Raw genomic sequence first — 8,907 nt, 5'->3', positions numbered from 1 at the left:
ACCTTTTCCTTAGCAGGTTTTATTCTGCCATTTTAATAATTGTTTTTTATTTTATTTTTACAGTCTATGTCGATAATACCATTAAATATAATGTAAGAGACTGGTCAAGTGTAACATGCAAAATAAATCGCTAAGGAAGAAGTCAGTTAGTGGAACTGGTTCGAGCAGTTACATTTCACCTCATCCTTTATAATGACCCTTCCTATATTGCGTTTACTCTGGCCTGGCAAAGATCCCGAGTCTCTCCTTTACTCTTGGTTAATGGCGAAGTGTAGTCGGATTGAAGGTTTGATATGTCTAGTAACCAAGGAGACTGATCCCTACATTGTAACAAAGACTCATGGGAAATTTGTGTAACTACAACTGGCCTTGGGTTCCTTTAACTTCCTTCCTGCTTAAAAATGAAGTTGTGAGAGTGACCCAGTTCCCTCAGATGAAGAAAAAGTCTAGTATGTGGTGCACCTGGCAGTATAGTCTTTTTCACCTTAGATTTGGCCAGGAGTTTTTTCCCTTTTGCAGCTTATTTTCCCACGTAGCTCAGTAGCGAGAATAAGGCGATACAGTGGCTCTACGATTCTTTTCTTTAGCACTTCTTCATGACTAGCATCAATATTCTACCGTTAATCTCCTGTTCCACCTCTTTAGGATCCAAGGTTATGGGGGATGAGCAGTTCAGGAGCTCAAGTTAGAGGTGCATGGAGTAGTAGTTCCACTGATTACTGAGATGGCATAAATTCTTCGTCACTTCATACATTAGTTACCCTTTACTTTTCCCTTATTACGTTCTTAAATGCTCTTTCCGCCGTTCATCAAGCTATTTATTACCATGGACACGTTCAGTATGTACTTTTAATCCGTTCCATACTCAGTGATAGAAGATACACAGATTCTGCCATGTACATCTTGTCAGGAAATCTATACTTCTTTCCCCATAACTTGGCCCATATTTTCGTCCTTTTGCTGCTAATTTGACCTAGCTAAGTGACTCAAAAAGTCATTGCTACAGTTCTACATCCTTTACCATAACGTTTCTTCGTGACTACCATCATATTCTAGTGTTAATTCAAGATTTTGGGACGGCAGTTTTATGCCAAGATAGAGTAAAAGGAGCATATATGTTAGTTTTTAGTAGGGGAGTAATTTAATTTTTTAATCTAATGGAGGTGTCGACGGAGTTCGGCTAGATGACATTGGCTTTTGTGGAAACTGTGAACTCAAGTGGGAATCCCAGTTTATCGTTCAGTTAATCGCTCATCGGCGGGAGTCCTTTCAAATAAATTTTTCATGTTTGGTCATAACTGATCGTCTTTGTGTGAGAATTAGTGCTTCCGCTAAGCGATTTGTTTTGGGAAAGGCTGTTTCAGCTCGCTCGACCATTTAAAAAATGCGGTCTAGCGCTCTCTTTTCCCACGAGTTTAGCTTTCAGTCCAATGTTTGTTGTGACGGAGAGAGGTCCTGTGCTCCCAGCAGTGGAGAGTAGAGAGAGGTCAGCTGGCAACCCAGACTCCACTAGACTCACAGTCCTCCACGTTCCCACCCTTCTTTTGGGTGATACACCACATTCATTGACCAGTATTTCTTTTCGTTTTCCTAGTCTTAAGAGTTTAATTAAGGTGTTTTTCCTAGGCGTTAAGAACTTTAGCTTTTGAGTGATTTTGGGTGGAGTGCGATCTCATTAATTTGATTTTGAAATGTAACATTATATTTATTTTGGTAATCAATAAATTTAACAGTTCTTTTCTTGAGCTTAATGTAATGTAAACTTGTGTTTCATTTTTCCGCAGTTAAGCTTTATTTCTCTTTGGTAGCTCCTAGCTTGCATAAAGCGTTTGCCATTCATAACTGGTACTTAGGCCAGTCTTGTGTATTAAGCTTAAAATCCAACAGTTGTGCCTCCTAGGAGGTTAAGCACCAGCAAGAACCTGATACTATTATCAGTATTAGTTAATTATTGTCAGGGGTGAAGTAACTTTCTTCCAGAGGTCAGTTAACAGTACTAATAAGCAAACACATTGAGTAATTAGTCTCTGCTGTGTACTTTCAGTGAGAAAGTTTATAAATTCTCGTTCTTTAGAGAATCGTGCGAAGTAGGCCAGGCGATAAAGTAATGTCGTTGCTTGATTTAGCAAGACAATCATTGTCCCCTGCTCTTCAATATTATTTAACACTTTCATCACTTAATACTAGCTTTTATTTTGTAAAAACCCAAAATGACAATTTTAGCTTAACCTCATCTCCAGTGATATTAATCTCCATAGCTATAAAGCTATTCAACGAGATAAAGCTTGCTTCACTCATTCATATTTAGGTATTTATCATTAAAGTTTATAGGCACAAGTTTACTGGTGTTTACCGTTAATTTAGCAAGTGAATTTTTGCTTTAGTTAATCCATAGAATGTTACTTAACTTTATTTAATACTTTATTTTTGGTAACGACTAGACGATTTTATTCGCTTCCTCCTGGTAGCCCTTGCATTACCCATTGTGTCAATTATTGAGTCTTCTCAGTTATTTGCATTTTTGCTTTATTCTTTTTCTCGCAGTTAACTAGATAAGACTGGTCACCACTAGCTTTGGTGGTCTGTACTTCTTTATCTGTGTTCATTAGCATTCATTTGCGAAGTAGCATGGTCAGTACTGAGTCGCTGAAGTTATTTAAATTGAGCTAGCATCATGCGCAGCCAGTGCTTATATACAGGAAGGCCAAAGCATAAATGGGCCTCACAGACCCAGGAGAAAATCCAGAGTTACGCATTGTCTTCCACGGTTTAGGAAATTACAAAGGTTACAAGAACGGCTGAGAAAGATGCTTCGTGAAGAGCGTAGAATCCGAATGCAAGATCGATCGTTGAGGTTAGAGAACAGCGCGTGAGGAACGGCGTAAAAGGAGCGTGAATACGAGCAAGAAACAGCACGAACACGAGCAGAAACAGCGTGACTCGACTTAGAACACGTGCGGGAACAACGTGAATACATGAACGTGCCGAACGTAAGGCGTACGAGAAAAACATGAGCTTGAAGTTTTGAAGCTCCAAGCGAGATTCCTTGGCTTTAGGTACATCTGGTGCAGTTGGTCAAAAGCTCGCAATTGAGCGTTCTCCCTGCACATGTCCTGGTGACCCCATTTGGATCAAGCTTCCTTCAGATACAAGTGAAGGCGAGCGAATTGGAGACGTACATAGCTCGTTTTGAGTGACATGGGAGACATGTATCAACTGGATGAGGCAGCTAAAAAAGCGGATCCAATTTCTTAGTTTATTTGAGGGCCCTGTCCCTCGATATTCTCCACAGAATTCGTGGAGACAATCCTCACGTATGAGATGATGAAAGCTGCACTCATTAAGGCTTATGGTCTCGCACAGTAGACGACGCCAAAGTTCAGTTCATGTGCAAAGTAGCTTTCGTTCTCCAAGACAAGGAGACAGCAGTTCAGTTCCTCGGACTCGTCTTACTGCTTACATTTAAATGAGTGGATAGAGAAAGATGAAACTTCTTCCAATACAAGCGTGGAGGGGATAATTGACCTTATGCTGCGCATTACACAGCTAGAGAGGTCGTGGCCTGCTGAGCTCATAGCACAGCTTAAGTATCTGCCAGGTGGAAAGATGCTGCTTGGGCCAAATGGTAGGAAAGAAGGCTGACGCATTCTTTACTGCACATCGCAGCCCAAACTCGTAAGCAAAACACCTGGAACAGAAAACCTGATAAATCTGGAGAACCGTCTCAGATTGAACCCTTTTACCAATAAGGCCATCTCAGAATAATGGCCAAGGTCCAAAACTCAGCAGTGGAAGGAACCAGGGGCAAAACACTCAGAAATCTGAGTGGGAAGCGGTACAACAACAGCACCCTAACCAGCGGCAGTATCAGCCACGCAACCGACTGTTGTCGGGAAGCAAACTTTTTCACCACCAGCTCAAAAAGATGCAGGAAGACGGAATGCACTCTTCATTCCTCAGCAGCAGCACGGTGGTCACGTCCCTACCAGGTATGGGTATCTCTCCTCACAGATTCACTAGTCCCACAGTGACAGTGGGAACCTCCCTCCACAGATGGCCAATGTTCCATTCTTCCCAGTGCAGTGAGTACAACCCCCTCAAGTATAGTAATTCACAAGGCACAATGTTTTAAGCCGCATCAATTCGAACAGCCTCATGAGTGGCTAGCTGCTTCCTCCACAGGCCCTCCCTGCAGGTGACAGTACCTTTCTTGTTCAGCCAGTTGGGTTTGTGGGAGACATTCCTGTGAAGGTCCTGAGAGATAATGGTTCCTCACAGGTTGCTCTGTCAAGCAGAAGTCTAGTTCGGCCTGAGCAGTATACAGGTCGACAGATCCATGCAAACCTTATTGATGGATCAGGGTGAGGATTGTTCCCTGAGGCATGTATCCAGGTGGCATCTCCATTTTATACTGGTACGACACTTGCAGTCGTCATGCCAGAACCTCTGTTTGACCTTATAGGTAGGTAACATTTTTGGTGTCAAGGATAGTTGCACTGAACATGACGCTACCAGACTTCGGGCTGCTGTGGTAACACGAGCCATGGCTGAGGCTCCAGATTGTGTCACCCCAGTGACTCATTGAATCGCCATGCAAAGATCTGATGTGTAGTCAACTTGTTGTACAAGAACAACATTCTGACCCAACACTTGCTGCCGTGCAAAGTGAACAAACAAAAGTTGGGTCCGAGTGATTAAGTTATTCACGGGGAGGTCAGAGCCAAGTTCAGCTTCGCCAAACAAGAGACGGCTTCTACCGTGAGTCAGCGAACACCCGAGGGCGAGGTTCGACTGCAGTTTGTCGTTCCCACTCAAGTAACGCCTTGTGCAGTTTTACACATGGGGTCATTGTTCAGGCTTCTCAGGAGGTCACATGGGCAAAAGGAAGATCCAGGGCCGTATCCGAAGCTGGGACTTTTTCTGGCCCATGGATGGGACTGAGACATAGATAGTTTTGTCCGTTCCTGCAGTGTGTGTCAAAGTAACACCACTAATTCAGGGACATGTCCTTCCTGTGCCGTTTGTAACCACACCCTGTAATCTCTGAGTCAGTTGAGAGACAGGGTAGTGGTGAAGTGGTGCAGACTCTGATGTTTCACCCATTGGCCCCACAGGACACAGTATGTCCAGGGCCTGTACATACATATTATGTACTGTAAGTTAAGGGGGAAGTTTGAGAGAGAGAACTCCGCAGGAGCCGACCTCGAGGCCATGGAAGACCCTGAGTTTGCACAAGGATTCTCATGCTCCCCGAGATACTAATATAAGTACTGTAGGTTAAGGGGGAAAGTTCATCGAGAGAGAATTAACCGCAGAGGCGAATTGAGGCTATTATGAAGACCCGAGTTTGCACAAGGGATTCTCAGCTCCCCGATACTAATATAAGCATAGTGTAGGTTAAGGGGAAGTGAGAACTCCGGCAGAAGGCGACTCGAGGCTATGGAAGACCTGAGTTGCTTGCACAAGGATTCTCAGCTCCCGATATTAATATAAAGTACTGTAGGTTAAAGGGGGATAATGGCGACTCTTCAGATGTACTTCTGTAGCACTGATCATGCTAGGCAGAGAGGGAGTAATTGTAACATAATAAAATTTTTTGTCTCATTGGACATTTTTGGAAGTGTCTCCATCTCAGTTGATATTGGCAGGTACAGCAATGGGCGTGGCAGTTTTGCTGTGCGGGCCAAAGCTGATCGTCTCGCCGCACGCTGTCGCATTCTTCTTCTTCTGCCTTCGTGCGTCGCCATATTATTAATAGTTTTACTGTGTCATTTTACACTGTAGTGTACAGTTACACCCACAGCACTGTTACACCTACACCATGTATTACATACATTCACACTACACAACAATTAGTTGTCAGTGTAAATGTAGCAACTTTTCTGCCTCAGTTTGACCTGAGTACAGGATTTTCACTGTCGTCACGGAGTTTTTTCCCTCAAGCTTGCTTCTATTAACGTAAATAACGAGTTTTTTTTCTGCTCACTGGCGACTGCGACTTTCTCCTCTAGCAGGATAGCACACACACCACGAGTGTGACTCTTTGTGGTGACTGAGCTAGGATTTATACATGTATGCATATTGAAATTTTTTTTCTGAAGGAAAAAAGATTTGATTTTGATGGGGCGTAATGTCACGAGTCGGCTAGTGACATTGGCTTTTGTGGGAAACTGCGAACTCAAGTGGAATCCCAGTTTATCGTTCAGTTAACCGCTCACCGGCGGGAGTCCTTTCAAATAAATTTTTCAGTGTCATAACTGATCGTCTTTGTGTGAGACATTAGTGCTTCCACTGAGCGATTTGTTTTGGGCGTGTTTCGCTCGCTCGACCGTTTAAAAAATGCGGTCTAGCGCTCTCTTTTCCCGTGAGTTTAGTCAGTCCAGTGTTTGTTGTGACGGAGAGAGGTCCTGTGCTCCAGCAGTGGAGAGTAGAGAGAGGTCAGCTGGCAACCCAGACTCCATTAGACTACAGTCCTCCACGCTCCCACCCTTCTTTGGGTGATACACCACATTCATTGACCAGTATTTCTTTTCGTTTTCCTAGTCTTAAGAGTTTAATTAAGGTGTTTTTCCTAGGCGTAAGAATTTAGCTTTTGAGTGATTGGGTGAGTGCGATCTCATTAATTTGATTTTGAAATGTAACATTAAATTTATTTTGTAATCAATAAATTTAACAGTTCTTTTTCTTGAGCTTAATGTAATGTAAACTTGTGTTTCATTTTTCCGCAGTTAAGCTTATTTCTCTTGTAGCTCCTAGCTTGCATAAACGTTTGCCATTCATAACTGGTACTTAGGCCAGTCTTGTGTATTAAGCTTAAAATCCGTTGTGCCTCCTAGGAGTTAAGCATCAGCAAGAACCTGATACTAGTATTAGTATTAGTTAATTATTGTCAGGGGTGAAGTAACTTTCTCCAGAGGCTAACAGTACTAATAAACAACAATTGAGTAATTAGTCTCTGCTGTGTACTGTTGAGAAAGTTTATAAATTCTCGTTCTTAGAGAATCGTGCGAAGCAGGCCAGCGTAAAGTAATCGTTGCTTGATTTAGCAAGACAATCATTGTCCCTGCTCTTCAATATTATTTAACATTTATCACATAATATTAGCTTTTATTTTAAAAAACCCCTGACAGGAGGGATGGCAATTTGAGGCCAAGTTAATGTGAAAGGAGTATAGGTTATCATCAGTGGGACGTTCAGATCAAGTATGGATTTTGAGGGAAAGAGAGATTGGGAGGGAGGGAGAGATTTGGGGGGGGAGGGAGAGATATTTTTTGGGGGGAGGGATTTTGGGGGGGGGAGGGAGGGAGACTGGAGAGGGGCGGAAGGGGAGGTGAGAAGACAGCGATGGGGAGGGAGAAAAGGACTGGGAGGGAGAGTGGGTAATGGGGAAGGGATAAAGGGGAGAGGGGGCCGGGGATGGAACGGAGGTAGTGAGACGACAGAGATGATGGGAAGGAGAAAGGACAGGGGGAGGTCGAGGAAGGAGGGGGAGGAAGTGGGGGCGAAAGATGAGGGAATGAAAGGGGGGGGCACAGAATATATCCTCCTCCCAACGCCCCTCCCACGACCCCCACTCCATCTCTGGACAATGGGGGTCTGTGATCACCCCCACCCCATCTCACAAAATTGCTTCATCAACGGAGAAATTTATCACTGTCGATTTTATGGTTCTGGGATGAAGTCGTCACTCTGTCTCGTTCTCGGTCTCCCTCATCTTCATCTCCTGACCTTCTCCTCCCCCTACTTAACCCCTTCCCCCCTCCTTCTTCCCTCCTCTTTCCTCCGCCTACTCTCTTCCTCCTCCTCGCCATCATCGTCTTAATCTACCGTAACTCTTTCACCTCCCCCTCATCTTCCCTCTTCCCTCTCCTCGCTCTCTCTCTCTCTCTCTCTCTCTCTCTCTCTCTCTCTCTCTCTCTCTCCCCTCTCTTTATGTGCAGTCAGTCTTTGCTATCTCTCTCTCTCTCTCTCTCTCTCTCTCTCTCTCTCTCTCTCTCTCTCTCTTTATCTCTCTCTCTCTCTCTCTCTCTCTCTCTCTCTCTTTATGTGCAGTCAGTTTTTGCTCTCTCTCTCTCTCTCTCTCTCTGTTTATCTTCTCTGTATTATACCTCGGTCATCTGCCTGTGTGTGTGTGTGTGTGTGTAGATAGATACAATATATACTGCGACCACCGCCATCATCCTCAGTACCACATCAAGGCATCACACAGCTGTTCTGCATACTAATATATACCATTGTTTCCCACGAGAGTACAACAGATATTTATTTATGCATACGACGAGCACTGGCAGGCGTTTATAATTTATCTATTTCCAGGACGATGATATTCTGCTATTTACCTGTTTTAGTGTGATGGCAGTATTATATGTTTTTCTACTTAACACTTAATTCGTTTTACCTACCTCTCTCATTGTGCTATTGCATACTATACTCCTTTTACTCTAACCTCTCCATCTTGTCTACTGAGTTGTAACAGTACATGGATTTATAGTATGACGCTAGCCACGAAAGAAGTGCTACGGAGAGGATGTAGAACCGTAGCACTGTTACCTACCACTGAGTTACCTGAAATAAGCTATGAAAGAACGATAACCTGGTCCAGGTTAAGGTGACTGGAGTACAGTCCTGTCATCTTTTCTGTTTTTCTGTTAAATTTTCATATTTGAAAATTTGTCTTGAATCCAAGGCAAGGCAAATGACACAGGTGAGACAGATGACACTGATCTGTGGCCAGGTAAGGTAATCAGTGTCAGCTGCTGTAGACTCTACCTATCTATGGCCAGACGCCATAATCCCGTAAGGGATGGCCGATTGTCATTGAGTTAGTTTTTTAAGGGGAGGGACACTAACCCTCCGCCAACCACTTGTTGACACGTGAGGAACACTTATGGATTGGTTATATGGTTA

Source organism: Coenobita brevimanus, chromosome 116 (genome assembly GCF_032717465.1).
Source record: "Coenobita brevimanus isolate Jiangsu-jjx chromosome 116, ASM3271746v2, whole genome shotgun sequence".
NCBI lineage: Eukaryota > Metazoa > Arthropoda > Malacostraca > Decapoda > Coenobitidae > Coenobita > Coenobita brevimanus.
This window is presented reverse-complemented; position numbering follows the sequence as displayed.